Here is a 16,036-nt window from a genome sequence, read left to right on the forward strand (position 1 = left end):
CTTAACCCCTTCTATATCAAAGGACTAGGGTCGCTTCCCTGTATTAATTTCATTCTATCCAGATGCCATCTCTGTATTCAAAGCCAGAGCTTTGAATAGAGAAGACTGACTTGAGAAACAATATTGGGAACTCAAGTCACGTATTTTCCTTGGTTTTGCTATGCATGAGTGAAGACCCAGGTTGCATGATGGAGACAAAAAGATGAAACCTTGAAGGCTGCTTTGAACCACAGCATAGATTTGTATAGATTTGTCTAAGCAAATATATTTTTTTGTCCAAAGATAAATATTTCTCAGAAAAGTGTCCCATTAGATTTTAACAGGTATTACTGTATATGTGGATTTTTGTCTGCAAGACCAGAGTTATTTTGTCTTCAAAAGGAAATAATTCTGTTGAGGAAAAAAATAAGATCAGACGACTTCCTAATGACATGAAAAGCTGCTCTATTAAACTGTTTTTTCTTTGTTAAGAAAGTCATCCATTTCTATAGTACAACACTAGTCAAATAAAATGGGACATTTGTGCAGAGTTTAAAGATAGAAAGTAGGGGCGCCTGGGTGGCTCAGTGGGTTAAGCCGCTGCCTTTGGCTCAGGTCATGATCTCAGGGTCCTGGGATGGAGTCCCACATCGGGCTCTCTGCTTAGCAGGGAGCCTGCTTCCCTCTCTCTCTCTCTCTGCCTGCCTCTCCATCTACTTGTGATTTCTCTCTGTCAAATAAATAAATAAAATCTTAAAAAAAAATAAAGATAGAAAGTAGTTTCTCTTTGAGAAGAAAAGCTTCAAAGTGTTTTATTGTGGGTTGGTGGGTTGCAAATCTAATTTCAAACTGTAATTAAAACAACGAAGAGCAGCCATAATTTGAGGGATTATGGGTTACTAAAAATGATGTCAAATTGCTTTTTTTTTTTTTTGAAAATTCAGAGTATAAGCAGAAGGCAAAATATGGATGCCACCTTTCTTTACCTAAACTTATGGCACCTTTCTCTATCTAAACTCAGTCTCTAGTAGTCTAATTTTAAAACATGGTAGTTTTAGTAGACCAGAAGTTTAGTATGAGATGTGCCCTTCTGATTCTGCCCCATGTTAAGTAAAAGAAGAGCCCTCCACATTGGAGATGATTTCTTATTAGAATCACACTGAAGAATTTTCCCTTTGAGTACTCCAAGAACTCAGTGCTTCACCAAGAAAATGGGAGTGAATGACAACAATTCTTAAATTGTATGTGCACTTTTTAAAATTCCTATTATCCTTCAATAATTGCTTATTTGTTGATGACAATGTACCAGTCACAGGATCTCTGTGTTTTTCTTTTTAAATCTGAAGATAAGGGGGACTATTTTATAAGTCTGTAGTTAATATGATTTAAGACACACTTTATGTGTCCAGCATTGCGACATATCTTTGAATATTCAGCATAATCTCCTGTTAAAACTATACCTGGTTCACATGTTGTCCTTTGTGTCTCCAGAGTCCCCTCGATGGACTCCAACCTTAATTCCAAACTCTGCATCGCACTTAATTGCTCACATTTCCACCTTTCCCCAGACTTTACAGTAAATTTCTTAAAGTGAGAGGTTGAGTCCTTATTTTTCTGAAATTGCTTCTACAGAGAACTGTAATCAGAACATGATAGGGGCATTTGGTGAAAAAATAAACATATTTTAATATATAGGAACTGATCCCGGAACTAAATTTCCTGAGTGATACTTTTAGTGGGCATGGAAATATGCATAGATAGTTATTTTTCTTACAACAGTTTAAAATGTTATTCCACTATTTCCTTTTCCATTTTTTTGCTTTGCCTTCATGATTTCTGATGAGAAAGCTTCCTTCATTTGAATTACTGATTCCTTATGTGTTGTTTTCATCTGGCCTTTTCAAGATTTTTTGCTTTTAGTTTCTGTTCTTTATGATGAGTCAGGGCATGGCTTTCTTCAAGTTTATCTTATCTTAAGTTTGACAAACTTCTTGCATCTGCAAATATATGTTCCTTTATAAAATCTGGAAAATTTTCAGCCATTATCTCTTCAAATAAATTTCTGCACCATTTCTTTCTCCTCACCTTCCAGGATTACAATAACAGTCAAGTAAGAAGCTCTGATACTGTCCCACGGTTCTTTGAGACTCTGTGTATATTTTATCAAACTTTTTTTCTTCTAGTTTTACAGATTGGGTAATCTTTATTGATCTACCATCAAGTTTATTGATTCTTTTCTTTCTCATCTCCATTCTGCTTTGGTGGCTCTACAGTGGACTTTCTATTTCTATTATAGTATCTATCCATTCAAATTTTCCATTTGGTTCTTGATATCATTTCTGTTTTTTGCCTGAGATTTTCTACCTTTCCATTTTCAAGAGGTTCAGCCTTATTCTATGTATATCATTATAAGAGGCTCTTGAAAAACTTTGTTCAATAATTCCCACATCTGGGTCATCTCAGAATTTGTGCTTGTTGATTACTTTTTTCCTTGGTTTCTTTGTATGTCGAGTAATTTTGGATTGTATCCCAGACATTTTCCTATTATGCTAGGAAACTCTGGGTTCTGCGTTTAACTTTGGATAAAAAATTTATGGGGAGTGTCTTATTTTGTTTTGTTTGTTTGCTTTAGTAGGCAACCAACCTAGCTATGTTCAGACCACAGTCCTTACCCACTTGCACACTGTAGCTCAGTTTCAATTTAGTATTTACAACCTTTCTGTAATATCTGGCCTACCCTGTGCATGCACCTTTCAGGGCTCAGTCTAAAAACCTGGGTAGTGGTCTACACTACAGTTCAGCTCTCAGAGCATTTGCTCTGTTGTTTATGATCAAGTTCTATGCATGTACAACTTGTGATGAGCCCAAGACTTTGTATATAGAGATTTAAAGGATCCCTTTCTCCAGCTACCTCCCTTCTGTGAAGCCACCATATTCACTGACTCCCAGGAGCTCCTTTTCATGGCTCTACCTGCAAAAACATTGTTTTAGCATCAATGCACTCTATGGAACTTCCTGAAACTAGATCTACCTCAGAGCAAAGTAGCAAGAGGAAAGAGTCTTCAAACCACACGCTGCCGTAGCTGTTTTTGCTATACCACCTCCACTGTCGCTGCTCTTGCCACTACCATGGGAATGCCACTTCATCACTCTGACACATCTCAAATAGAGCTTGAATAGGTAATGATCTCTCTTTCCCAGGGGCTCCTTTCCTAACTTTATAGCCTAAGAGGGAGAATTTTTCTCGCAACAATTTCTAATAACACCTACTGCACAGTTTCAAGATTCAGGTTACCCTGGAATTTATGCCAGGAAATATGGGAGGAAAGAAGAAACAGAAATTCTTCTCCATAGGTGATCTTTGAGTTTTTTAGTCTCCTCCCCAGTTAACTTGTTACTATATATCTTTCAGAGTCCTCAGATGGTGTTTTATGTATTCTGTTTAGGATTTTTTGTTGTCATCTGCAGAAAAGCTAGAGGGGCATGCATCTACTCCATCTTAACCAGAACTAAAATTTGCCAATATAATTGTTCTTCATATTCTTTTATTATAGTAAATAATGCTAACAACAGTTGTTTACTATGTGCTAAAATGTTAAAATTTTGTATGCATGATTTACATGTAGAAAAACAACAAACATTTGTTAAAAACTCCATTATCCCCAGTTTATAGATGAGGAAACAGAGACTTATAGGGGTTAAGTGACTTGCTCAATGTCACACAACTGGAAAACCAAGTATGACCCTAGGCTGCTCTGACCTTAGAGCCAAACTCTGAATCGTTCCACAATATAGCCATGGCTAGCTCTGTCACGCAGCCCCCTGAATGGGGTCAGAGCTGCAGACGGTCTGATTACATGTGAGGATCAGGCAGCAGTCTTCTCTGAGACCCATGTTTTCATAGCTTTCAGCATTGATTAGGTCAAGTTGAAAGATGTACTTATGCACAAGACAGGTTGAGATTTAATATTGCTTTGTGTTGGTTATTGGGCAGGTGTTTGTTTAAAGGAAGTGGAAACAGGTGTGTGGGCTCTGATTCAATTACATGATGGAGAGGAACACACTGATCCATGGCCATTTTCAAGGAGAGATGCTGATTGTGCTAATTAATCATTTGTCTGTCAGAACAAAATAGAACATAATAGAAAATGATGTTCCAGTTACCATAGGTATGGAACATGGACTCATGTGTCTGGCACTCCAGCAACCAGATGCAACTGTTTATGATGACAGCAATTAAGATGCAGTGCCTGGGTCCTCCTGGATTACTGTGTCTGAGACGGCGTTTTATAGACTCTTGCCAACAGCATGGGACATCATCCAACAGGAATTGCATCTCAGAGGAACTTTTCCCTTCAAAGAGATTAATTGAGTCCTTTTAGATCATGATGATGTCCCAGAGATATGGCTGAATGGAATATTTTTCCATCCTGTGCCTTGGAACACTCAATCTACCTCACCTAACCAAGACGTTTATGCTCATAAGAGAGTGTCCTAATGATATTTTGTTCTTTCTTTATGTTATTCACTTGCCACCCAATGGCCAGAGTAGTTCCTTAAAGAAAAATCAGGTACTTTGCTCCCCTGAATAAGAATTTCCAAAAGTTTTTCTGTATATTTATAATTAAATGTCAGCTCCTTGCCAAGATCTGCAGTGCTCTACATGACCCAGTCTTGCATATGTCCAAGAGTTTATTTCATGCCACTCTCTCCCTTTCTCACTGTGATTCAATTTCATGGATTGTCTTGCCTATGCGTGAACATATTAAGGGCACTCTCACTTCCAGGGAAATTCCTTTGCTGTTTCCTCTTTGCATTTGCTATCCCACTTTCCCCAGACATTCATATAGGTGGTACTTTTTCATGCAGATCTTCAGATGTCTTCAGAAAGGCTTCCCTAACTAGCCCTATCCAAAATAGGGGTTCTTTCTGCAAATATCTCTATATATGCTCTGTACATTTAACCTACTTTGTTTTCTTCATAACATTTACTATCTGGATTTGTATTCATTTACTTGTTCAATAACTATCTTGTTCAGTGACTATCTCCCTTACTAGAATGTAAGATTCATGGGGGAAAGACTAGTCTGCCTACTCCATATTTTATCCACAGGCCTAAACCACTGCCTGAAACATAACAAGTTCATAAAGACTTTGATGAGTAAATGGACAGGAAAATTAACTAATCATGTATCTACAGATATTGGATATACATAAATAAGGCAGTCTAACCCATCAAGGAATTTTTAGTTTAGGGAGGAAAACACATACAGCCAATAAGCTGTCCATGTTACTTCCTTGCTTAGACCTTTCAAAACCTCCCTATCTACAGCAAGGTTTCTGAGCCCAGGATCATCATTTTCACTAGACAGTGGAGAAGTCAAGAAAAAGATAATAGGACATATGGCAAGTCTTTAATAAAGTGAGTGTAACCTGAGTTACAGTATTCTAACTCTTCCTTCATGGTTACAGCTCCCTCTAAATAGGAGGAGATTCCTCTTGGTTGCAGGTAATGAACCTCACTCCATATTCTATAATCTATGTCAAAGATTTTTTTTCTCCACTCTAGGCCCCCACTTGCTTCTCTAGCACCTGGAACTTGCTACCTGAATTCCCCTTATTGTAAACTCACTCTCTTCCAGGGGCCTGCTTCAAAGCAGTATGGACAGGTTTCCTTTACCTTTAGGACCTCATGTCTATATTGGCTTTTCAGATTATAGTAAAACATCTAGTCAGTGACTCTCAATATGACTGTCCATTAAAATGTTCTGAGGTTTTCAAAAAGCTACCATTGCCTAGAAAAAAACACCCAGACATGTTTATATAATTGGTCCAGGATGGGAACCAAGGACCGGCATTTTATAAAAATACTAGGAGTAATTTTTTTTAAAAGATTTTATTTATTTATTTGACAGCACAAGTAGGCAGAGAGGCAGGCAGAGAGAGAGGAGGAAGCAGGCTCCCTGTGAGCAGAGAGCCCAATATGGGGCTCGGGCCCAGGACCCTGGAATCATGACCTGAGCCGAAGGCAGAGGCTTTATCCCACTGAGCCACCCAGGTGCCCATACTCGGAGTAATTTTAATGTGTACACAGGTTTGAGAACTATTGGTATAAGTAATCTCTAAGGAATTAGATTTATAGGGAAATTATTTTAAACATGCATGCCAAATTTTACTTTTCTCCTAATCTCACAAGTTAAGGACTTCTTAGGAGGTCTTTTTGCGTTATGCCTACCAGATGATGTCCTGGCTCACCTGCCCTCAGGATTTGACTTTTTCTCGCACCTTCTCAAAACTTCTCCATGAGAATTCTAATTTTTTTTTAAGAAATTACATCCCTTAGCTACAGATGTTGATGTCACCCCAGGATCCACCTTCTGTTCTAGTCTACATTATGCAGACTAGCTCTGTATCCCAGAGTGCCCCCAAAACATTCAAACCTCTGCTCTAGTCTCAAGAATAAGAGTAAAGACTGGGAATGTGAACTTATTCCATGGATTGCGACTCATTTCCCCATGAAATGTCTGAATTCAGAACCAACTAGCTACATTAGGGATTGATTTTTGAGAGATTCCCTTCTTCCTAGAATGCTAAATAAATACATACCAAAAACAAAAACAAAAAAAATCCCTTAACAATGAGGAAAGCCAGATAAAAATTGTAATTTTTGTAAGCTTCTCAGAGAGCTGAGATCACAGGGCAAACAAGAAACTCAAAATTCACGGAGAGACAACCGCCCACCTTGTCTCTCTTGTGACAGAGCTTGAGAGGGAAATGATTTTTGGGTTTTGTTGTTGTTGTTGTTTATATGAAGTTTATTAATTTTGTGTATTGGTTTTATAACCTGATATCAAAATTTTTAAAAAGATATGCCAAGAAAAAAATTAATCTGATCAATATCCTTTACAAACATAGGTGCAAACATACATGTCTTCATGCCTAATCAGCGAAAAGGACTTAGAAGCATTCCAATAGCAACAATCACACCAAGCATAGAGACCTTAGATCCTAACATCATTCTCCAATGAAAGAAAAGAGGACTGCTTAGAGAAATGGCTGATTCTAGGACTGAGGCAGGAAATAGATAAGATTAGCCTGGAGCATCTTGAGATGCCAGAAAGTAAGCAAGTGTTCAAAAACATTCTGATTGCAGGGGATGTGTCAAAGGAACAATGGACCAATTGAAAAAGATCTCAGTGGCAAAAGATAGACCAATTTGAGCAACCAAATAAATAAAGTCATCTTGATTGTAACTCTAACTATAAAATAAATACCCACAAGTTCACATCAACCTAAGTAAATGATTAGAATGAATAAATAAATGGGAAGAAAAGATAATACACCCATGCAGAAGAATTTCAGATAATGTAAGTAGACACTCCATTCTCAAGGAGGTGGACTTTATTTAACTCCCTCATGTGCGACTGTGGGGTGTGCACAGTAAAACCCTTCAAGACAACACAGTACAGAAAAGAGGAAAAAGAAATAACTTGACATAAAAAACCTGACACATACTGTCTTAGCCAGGAGATTAAGGGCAGCCTTGGCAGTGATAATATGTGTTTGATATTATATATCCTTAAATGATATCATGAAAGTGACATTTCACTTCCATGGTCTTCTTTCTAAGAACATATAACCCCAGCCCAATCACGAGGAAAACATTAGAAAAATGTCAGTTCAAGGGAATTCTACAAAATATCTGACCAGTACTTTTCAAAACGTCAAAGACATCAAAACAAAGAAACTTGGAAATTGTCACAGCCAAGAGGAACCTACCAAAAGACTGAGGACCAACTATAACATGCTACGCTGAATGGGATGCTGGATCCAAAAAATAACATCAGGTAAACACCAAGGAAATAAAAATGTAGACTTCTGAATAAAGTAATGACTTTGGTTTGTAATAATGTATCAACATTGGTTCGTTAGTTGAGTCATAAAGGTGAAATTTTCTAAACTCTCACCAATGAAAAAATTACCGACAAACTAAAAAAAAAGGAAAGAAAGAAATGCACCAAGCTAATGGAAACTGTTAATAATAGGGGAAGCTGGGTTCAGACATAGAGGAAGAACTTTCTGTACCATCTTCACAATTTTTCCATAAGTCAACAATGTACCTAAAAAATAAAGTTGACTGTTAGAAAGAGAGAGAGAATAATACCAGGGTCCATCTAAAAAGAAATTGAAAAAATAAAAATAAATTCTAGAAAGAAGAAAGAAGATGAAGACATGTGTAGATGGGGAGGAAATATTTAGAAAATACATATCTAATAAAGAGCTGGCATTCAAAATATGTTAAGCACTGCCATGACCCAATTAGAAAACAGCCCAGTTGGGGAAAATAAAACAAAACAAAACAAAAAGCCAACCATAAGATTCAGACAAATACCTCAAATAAAATAACATATGGATGGCAAATAAGTACATGAAAAAAGACTCAAATTATTAGTCATTTAAAAAGGCAAATTAAAACACACACACACACAATGACCTAGCAGAACACACCTATTAGAATGACATTAATAACCATAACAACAATACTGATAATAAATTGACAAGACTAAGTACCAGCAAGGATGTGGAGCTACTGAAAGTTTCCTACATTCCTGGTGGGAATGCACACTGCTACAGCTGTTTTGAAACAGTGTAGCCGTCTCTTGTAACATTAAACACACACTTCTGAAACAACCCTTGGAATTCCACAGATTATATCAAAGGCAGTGTCTCTGTCTCCTGTCAATGTATATTTCAAGGAAATTCTCCCAAACTTGCTTTGATAACTATGTTACTTTACTAATTTATTTTAGTTCTTTTACTTACTTTACTGGTCTATTCATTAAATAGCAATTCAGCACATATTATATGCCAGGCAGCATTGCAGAGTCACAAACATACAAAACAATACGGACAACATCTTCTTTTACGTGACTTACATTCTGATGGGTAAGGTTAGGGTACAAATAGACAATAAACAAGTAAACAAAAATAACAACATTTCAAATAAGTGCTTTTAAGTAATCAACACATAAAAGTACATGATGGTGACTGTAGAGGTTTTATTGTACTGGTCACCAATATGGACCAGCTCTGTCACTGGAGTACAGACCGGAATAACGGGACAATACCAGATGGCATACATGTTGACAAGAATGTAAAGAAATTGGAGCCCTCTTACATTCCTGGTGGAAACGGAAAATAGTGCAGCCACTACAGAACACTACATCAAAAAAAATAAAATAAAATAAAAAGTAAATAAAAATATGAAACAGGTTTAAAAAATAAAAATTGAAGGTTCACATCTTAAAAAAAAAAAAAAAAAAAAAAAAAGGAAAAAACAATTGCTCAACATGCTAAACCCAGGATTACCTTTTGAGCCAGCAGGTCCACTTCTGTCTACCCAGGAAAATGAAAACATATGTCCACACAAAGACTTATGCATGAACGTTCACAGAAGCACTGTTCATACGAGCCAAAAAGTAAAAACAGCACAAGTTACTATCCACTGATGAATGCGTAGACAAAGCATGGTATATCAGTACCAGGGGATGCTCTTCAGCAATAAAAAAGAACAAAATAACAAAGTACTACTAATATGTGCTACAACATGGGTGAACCTTGACTACATTCTAAGTGAGAGAAGTCAGCCAGGAAAGACCATATACTTTATGATGCCATTTATGTAAAAAATCCAAGATAAGCAAATCTGTAGAGGCAGAATTTAGATTATAAGTTGTCTTAGGGCTGGAGAAGGAGGCAAAGAATGGAGGTGACTGTTAATGGGTACAAGATTTCTTTTGGAGGCAAAAAAAATATCTTGAAATGAGATTATGGGTGATGGTCACACAATTCTGTAAATATACTAACAGCCATTAAATTGTTTACTTATATTGTATATAAATTATATCCTAAGGAAGTGTTAAAAAAATAATATGGCAATTATCAAACACCTGAAGCAGAATGTTTCCAGGAAGGGGACTGCAAACAAGCCACCTGAGCTGGGAATAAATCTGGCCTATTTAGGGAACAGAGAGAAAGTTAGACTGGAGCTATTTGGGGAAGGAGAAGCAAGTAGAGACAGGGTCAGATAGGATCTATTAAGCCAGGGTGGGAAGCTTGGATTTTATTTTGAACGTAATGAGAAGCCATCAGAGGGTTTGAAGTACGATAGTGACAGGGTGTGAGGCATGATCAGAGGAGTCTGACAACCTTGAGGTGATTGACTTGGGAGCAGAAAGGGAAGCAGGGGAGGCCAGCCAAGACCTATTATGGCAGTTTGGGCAAACTCAGAAGTGTAATAGATTTCTTCTTTCTTTCCTTTCCTTTTTATTTTCCTTCCCTTGTCTATTCTTTTCTGCTCTTCTCTTCTTTTTATCATAAACAAAAAAACAAGGTCACTTTATATTTAGCGGAACAGTTCTCATGAGTTATCCCAGAAAAAGACACTAGCCAAAATATTCGACCCTCTGTTAACCTTTAGTACTTCTAATAAGTTGTACGTCACTGGTCACAGGAGAACAATCTATTAATAAAAAAAATTTAGACTACTTTTATATAAGTAGTCCTTATAAAAATGGTATTATCCCAATTTAGTATCAAAACCTGCTTCTTCACTCCAAATAGCACTGTCAAAGTAAAACACAGGCCACTTCATGTGTCTGTGACAACTCTTTCCACACCAATTTTCTAGCTCACAGCAGCCAAATGATTTTCCTACATCACAAACAAACTACAGACTTCAGGGTTGTATTTGGAAAAGGAACAATAAGGCATCTGTAGAAAAACAGCATTTGCATTAGATTCCTCTTCTGGCCTAAGGGATTATTTGCATTGTACAAGCTCAAGTGGGTGGCAAAGAATAGGCAGGCTTTGTTAGACCATTATTCATGTAATGAGATTCGAGGTCTGCTATTCATCCCAGTTTTTCAGTGGGCACTTTCCCCAGGCCTACATTGCTGCTTACAGACATTTTGATTATCAAATAAAATTTAAAAATAAAAGAGCACAAAATGCCTCTTCTTTTCTCCAACCCCCTGCCCTGCCCCTCCTTTTGAGTTCTTCATTTTATCTCATAGAGGAGGTCTGCTCAGCAGAGTACTATGCTCAACCTTGGAATGTCTGACTCTCACTTCGGACTCTTCCTCCAGCCCCCATCCCATCCCGCGGACGGGTCCCAAGGTGTCTTTCCAGTTAACCCAGATATTTCTGTGTCAAGAGCCAATCAACCTTGAAATTGTGAGTGATTTGATACCTTGGGTTTCAACCAGCTCCGAATATCCTTATACCCCATGCCCACTCCTCCATAAGATTAAGCCACACCTATGCACTGGTGTTTGTAATTATTTTAGAGTCTGTTTATTCATTCTAAACCTGCCCCCGCTTCAGTGCAATTTTCCCCCAGTTTCTCTTTTATGATGCTGCTCATCTCCCTGTGAACTTTGTTTTGCCCAAATCTCTCTGATAACTTTTGTCTTATTATTGCTTGTGTTCTAGAGAAATCAAGCCAGGCTTTAAAGTGGACTCTCAAGAAACTTGAGAACTTCAGGCCCAGGCCCTGTCTGTGATCTGCTACAAGATCGACTAGTACCACGGTTGTTGGAAAGCCCCATTGTCCCTCATTGGTCACTCATTCCCTTGTGCTATAAGGGCCTATTCAGCCAGAGCAGCCCCACCCTGGTTGAACTGCCTTTTGTTGTAAAACTTAAATTGACTCTGCACCCCCCCACCCCCGGGGAACTTACTTAAAAACAAGTCCCGGAAACCAGTCCCAGATAACAAAGTCCAAATACAAGGGTGGGTCAGGCCAGGTGGAGATATGCAATCAGTGGGGGTGCACACTGTCTCCTAGCTACCAAGGAGTATGGGCCCCACCCTTTACATACCTTTTGGGTGCCAATTCTGAACAAGGTGATAGGCTGGTTCAAATGTCTACTAGGGTAAATTGTAATTCAATTGGTCACCTAGCATGACTGTGCAGCTTTCTCTGTGTGTTACATTTTAATTGGCCACCTGTGTGTGGCCAGGCCCAACCACATGGCCTTTGCTCTATAAAAGTAAGTCTGGAAAGCAGGGAGGGGTCACCCTCTCTGTAAGGGGTGGGCCAACCAGTCTGTTTGACGGTCGGTTTGATTTTTGATGCTTGGCACGATATAAAGCTTTGCTTGACTTTGACTTTGTATCAGTCTCGCTCCTTTAATCACGGACCCATTATTGGGGTACCCATTTTTGGGGGGACCCAACAGTGCCAAGATGATACTGACTCTGAACATAATATGCATTGCCCACTCTATATCCCGCCTCCCATCACCAAATTGGGGCACACTGGAATGTCTGGCTGTCTTCAACATCATGCCTGGGCTGAAAGGAATCATGGGACCCTCTCTCACACCCTTTGTCCACCTAAGTCTACCATACTGGCATTGCTGTTGTGCCCACTCCATATAGCCATGGGACATATAAAGATATAGCCATGGACAGACACATAGCTGGTCAACCAGAAGTTCAAATGGGAAGCAAGCTGTAAGTCCCCTAAGTTCTGAGATTCCCAAACCACTGTCAAGGAATCCCAGAGATCTAACAGGGACCCAGAAGATACCAGAAGTAGGGCACAAAACCCACTAAAACTGAATTCATTTTCCCATCTTATTTGTCTCCTAGCTTCTTCCACCCCTAATCCCACAAGGGTTTTTGTACATGATGTGAAATTGGACCATTCTTTTTATCATAACCTCTACTCTTTCATGCTCCAAGGATTGATGCTCACTTTGTGAAAATATAGTTTGAGAGTTTTCTAGAAAATTAGTATTTTTATTTTCTTTCCTAAAGTCCTGTTTTTATTTTTATCTTGATAGGCACTTTAAAATGTTCAAAGCTAAGAAATGACTTTTTTTTCTAGGCATTATTAGTCCCCTCTCCTGTGTCAAAAAGTCTCAGATTCATGCCCAAGTGTTAATGTAGAAAAAAACAAAAACAAACAAACAAAAAAAAAACAACAACAACCAAAAAAAAAAAAAAACAAAAAACTGAGTGGTAAGGGGCAGGAGATATATTTTACCAAGAAGTAAAAATACATGTGTGACCTTTCAAAAAATTACATAATTGTATACATGAACATTGCAATTACAAACTATTTGCCAATACTACTTGTGGAGAGCAAAATGGAGTCACCTTTGTCAAGCGGGGACCAATGTCAGCAATGATGCAAGCAGTAAGGGTACTATGGTTACCAGATATCATGGAGACCAGCACCAGCTGATGACAGCCCAGAATTGACAACAAAGCAGAAGCAGAGTTGGTCTACAGAGGCCTAAGACTGATAAAATCCCTTTTAAAAAGGAGGATTTGGGGTAACAAAGACACTGCCCCTGTCTGTCTGACCACTCCAAAAAGGCAGCTGCTGCTGACAGCTCTGATGGATGGATCTCTGAGTGGAACTCAGATCCTTCCTGCTTGAACATCAGAAGCAGTCAGTGCTGAGAGCTGACCCGAACCAGACCAAGGCCTTATCTCAACTGTGTGCCCACAGACGACTTCGTGTTTGATCTATTAACTTCCTATCCCCTGTGTTATCTTGTTTGCTGTGTGACTTATCTTCTGTCCTGCTTTGTATGCTGTGTAAGAAGCCAAATTAATCACATGGTGAATTGTCATTGAGTTTGGGATCCTAAACCTGCTTTATAATTATGTTTTCCTTGCTTTATGACTGAATAAAGCTGACATTGTAGAAAGACACAACTCGTGTGTGTGCCTTCATAGCATGCCCATGCCGCTGCTAATTCTTTAAGTTGACATACAGCTTGCTTCTCCTATTTCCTTCTTACTAACAATGAAATAGGTATCTTTGTGCATAGGACAGACAGTTTTGGCAGATTAAATTAATAAAAGTGCAATTTCAGGACCAAAATATGAACATTTTTAGAGCTTTACATACATGCAGCCAAAGTATCCCCTTCTACAATGTATCACACATAAACTCACCAACAATGACTCTTCCTCCATAGTCTCTTCATGATAAGGCACTAGCATTCATTTAACTTTACCAGTCTGGTATGTGAGCTTGGTTTGCATTTATCTGAATAGTAGTGAAATCAAACATACATACTTTTCACTCTTTTTTTTCTTATCTTCTTCTTTCTTTTTTTCTTTTGTGGCTTTTAATCACCTATTCACATTCTTTGCACACGTTTGGAAGTGTGGAAATAAATGAGGGGCCCTCACATGAGAGCGAGCAAAGACTGTTCACTTCAGAGCCTACTATAACAAGGGAGTGAGCCACCCTCACCTGGGTTTGGCAGTGACTCCAGGGCAGATGGGTAAATGAAAGCTTTGTAGTGAAATAAAGGGAAGCCTTCAAGTGTGCTCTGGGTGGGAGTTGTTGGCATGGTGAACCTGGAAATGAACTAGCTACAAATGCGTCATCTATTGGTTTTGGGGAACATATTTGTCTTTATCTGGTTGGTCCTGTGTTGAAGCTTGGCAAAAATTAGGGAAAGGGAAGGTAATTACCAAGTCATTGGCCATTTGGGGCTGATTGCTCATTGTTCTGCTTTTTTTTTCCCATCATACATCATCAGTTTTGCCTGTTACTATCTACGACATACTTTGAAATGCATCAGAAGTAATATGTGTTGATCGAAGGATAAAGGGATAAATAGAAGGATAGCTATATGATAAGGCAAGTATAACAAAATGTTAATGATAAAATCTGGATAAGTTAGGATAATAGGTATAATGCCTATTCCCTGTAGAATGCTTTCAACTTTTTATATGTTTGGAAATGTAAACAATAAAATATTGGAAAAGAGAAAAGAAAAGCAAAATCCCAAAGAAGAGCTAAAACACTTCTGGAAGGATCAAAATTAGGGAATATTGCTAGATATCAAAAAATATATAAGATATATTAATCAATACAGTGTGGTGTTGGTACAGAGATAGACAAACTGACCAAAAGAACAGAATGGAGAAACCAGAAACAAACTACATGTACATGGAAACTTCACTTATGATGAAAATAGCATTGCAGACCAGTAGAGGAAGAATAGATTTTCAAGAAATGGTACTTGGACAATTGGTTATCCATGTGGAAAAATAAAATAAGGTTCCTTCCTGACAGCATAAGACCTGATGAATTAAGGACTTAGGTGGGAAGACAAGACTACAAGTTTTTGAAGAGGTAGTTGACTGATTCTCAGACTCCATTTCCACTTTTCTCTGATGTGTGTCCCTGTGATGCACAAATCTTATCTAAAAACAAAAACAAAAACAAAACAAAACAAAACAAACAAAAAAACACAAGGGGGCACTTGTGTGGCTCAGTAGGTTAAAGACTCTGCCTTCAGCTCGGGTCATGATCCCAGGGTCCTGTGATCGGGCCCCGCATCGGGTTCTCTGCTCAGTGGGGAGCCTGCTTCCCCCTCTATCTCTCTGCCCGCCTCTCTGCCTACTTGTGATCTCTATCTGTCAAGTAAATAAATAAAATCTTAAAAAAAATAAAAAACAAAAACAAAAACTCTTAGACTCCCAGTAGCTAAGAAGCAGAGTACAAATTAGGTCTAATCAATTAAGTGCACTGACATGAAATTTAGAAGGTGGCAATGAGGCCAAGGCCACATACTTGCTGCTTTAAGCTGCCTTCTGTTTCAGGCAAGCACACAGAGAACTCAGAGTAGACTCCCCTGATGTCCTTCCCACCCTAGTGGTGGAGGGTCCTTGTGCTGTTACTAATAACTGGCTTGCTTCATCATCCTCTACTTTTTGGCTCTTCATCCTCCATGGAACCAATGCCCTGTATTAAATTTCTTCTATTTCATACCTAGAGTGGTACTCGTTTGTCAGTTCCTTAACTGATATATCCTACTATATACATCACAAGTGAATCTGAAAAAGCTTTAAAAAAAAAAAAAAAAAGCAAATTGCTGCAGAATACCAACAATACAGTTGTACTTATCTAGGCTCCATAAGTATGCAAAAAGAATGTATTGGTGAGGAATATAAACATATGCTAAATTTATAAGAAAAACTATGAAAAAATGTCAGCAGTGGAGGTGTAGTTTCTGAA

General features: G+C 38.3%; 1 long non-coding RNA gene across 2 annotated transcripts in view; it reads right to left on the reverse strand.

Annotated features, from left to right (window-relative positions):
* Nucleotides 1-16,036, reverse strand: part of LOC131829589 (uncharacterized) — a 92,179-nt gene that overhangs the window by 6,677 nt on the left and 69,466 nt on the right. The gene's annotated exons all lie outside the window — the stretch shown is intronic.

This window comes from Mustela lutreola, chromosome 4, assembly GCF_030435805.1.
Source record: "Mustela lutreola isolate mMusLut2 chromosome 4, mMusLut2.pri, whole genome shotgun sequence".
NCBI classification, from domain to species: domain Eukaryota; kingdom Metazoa; phylum Chordata; class Mammalia; order Carnivora; family Mustelidae; genus Mustela; species Mustela lutreola.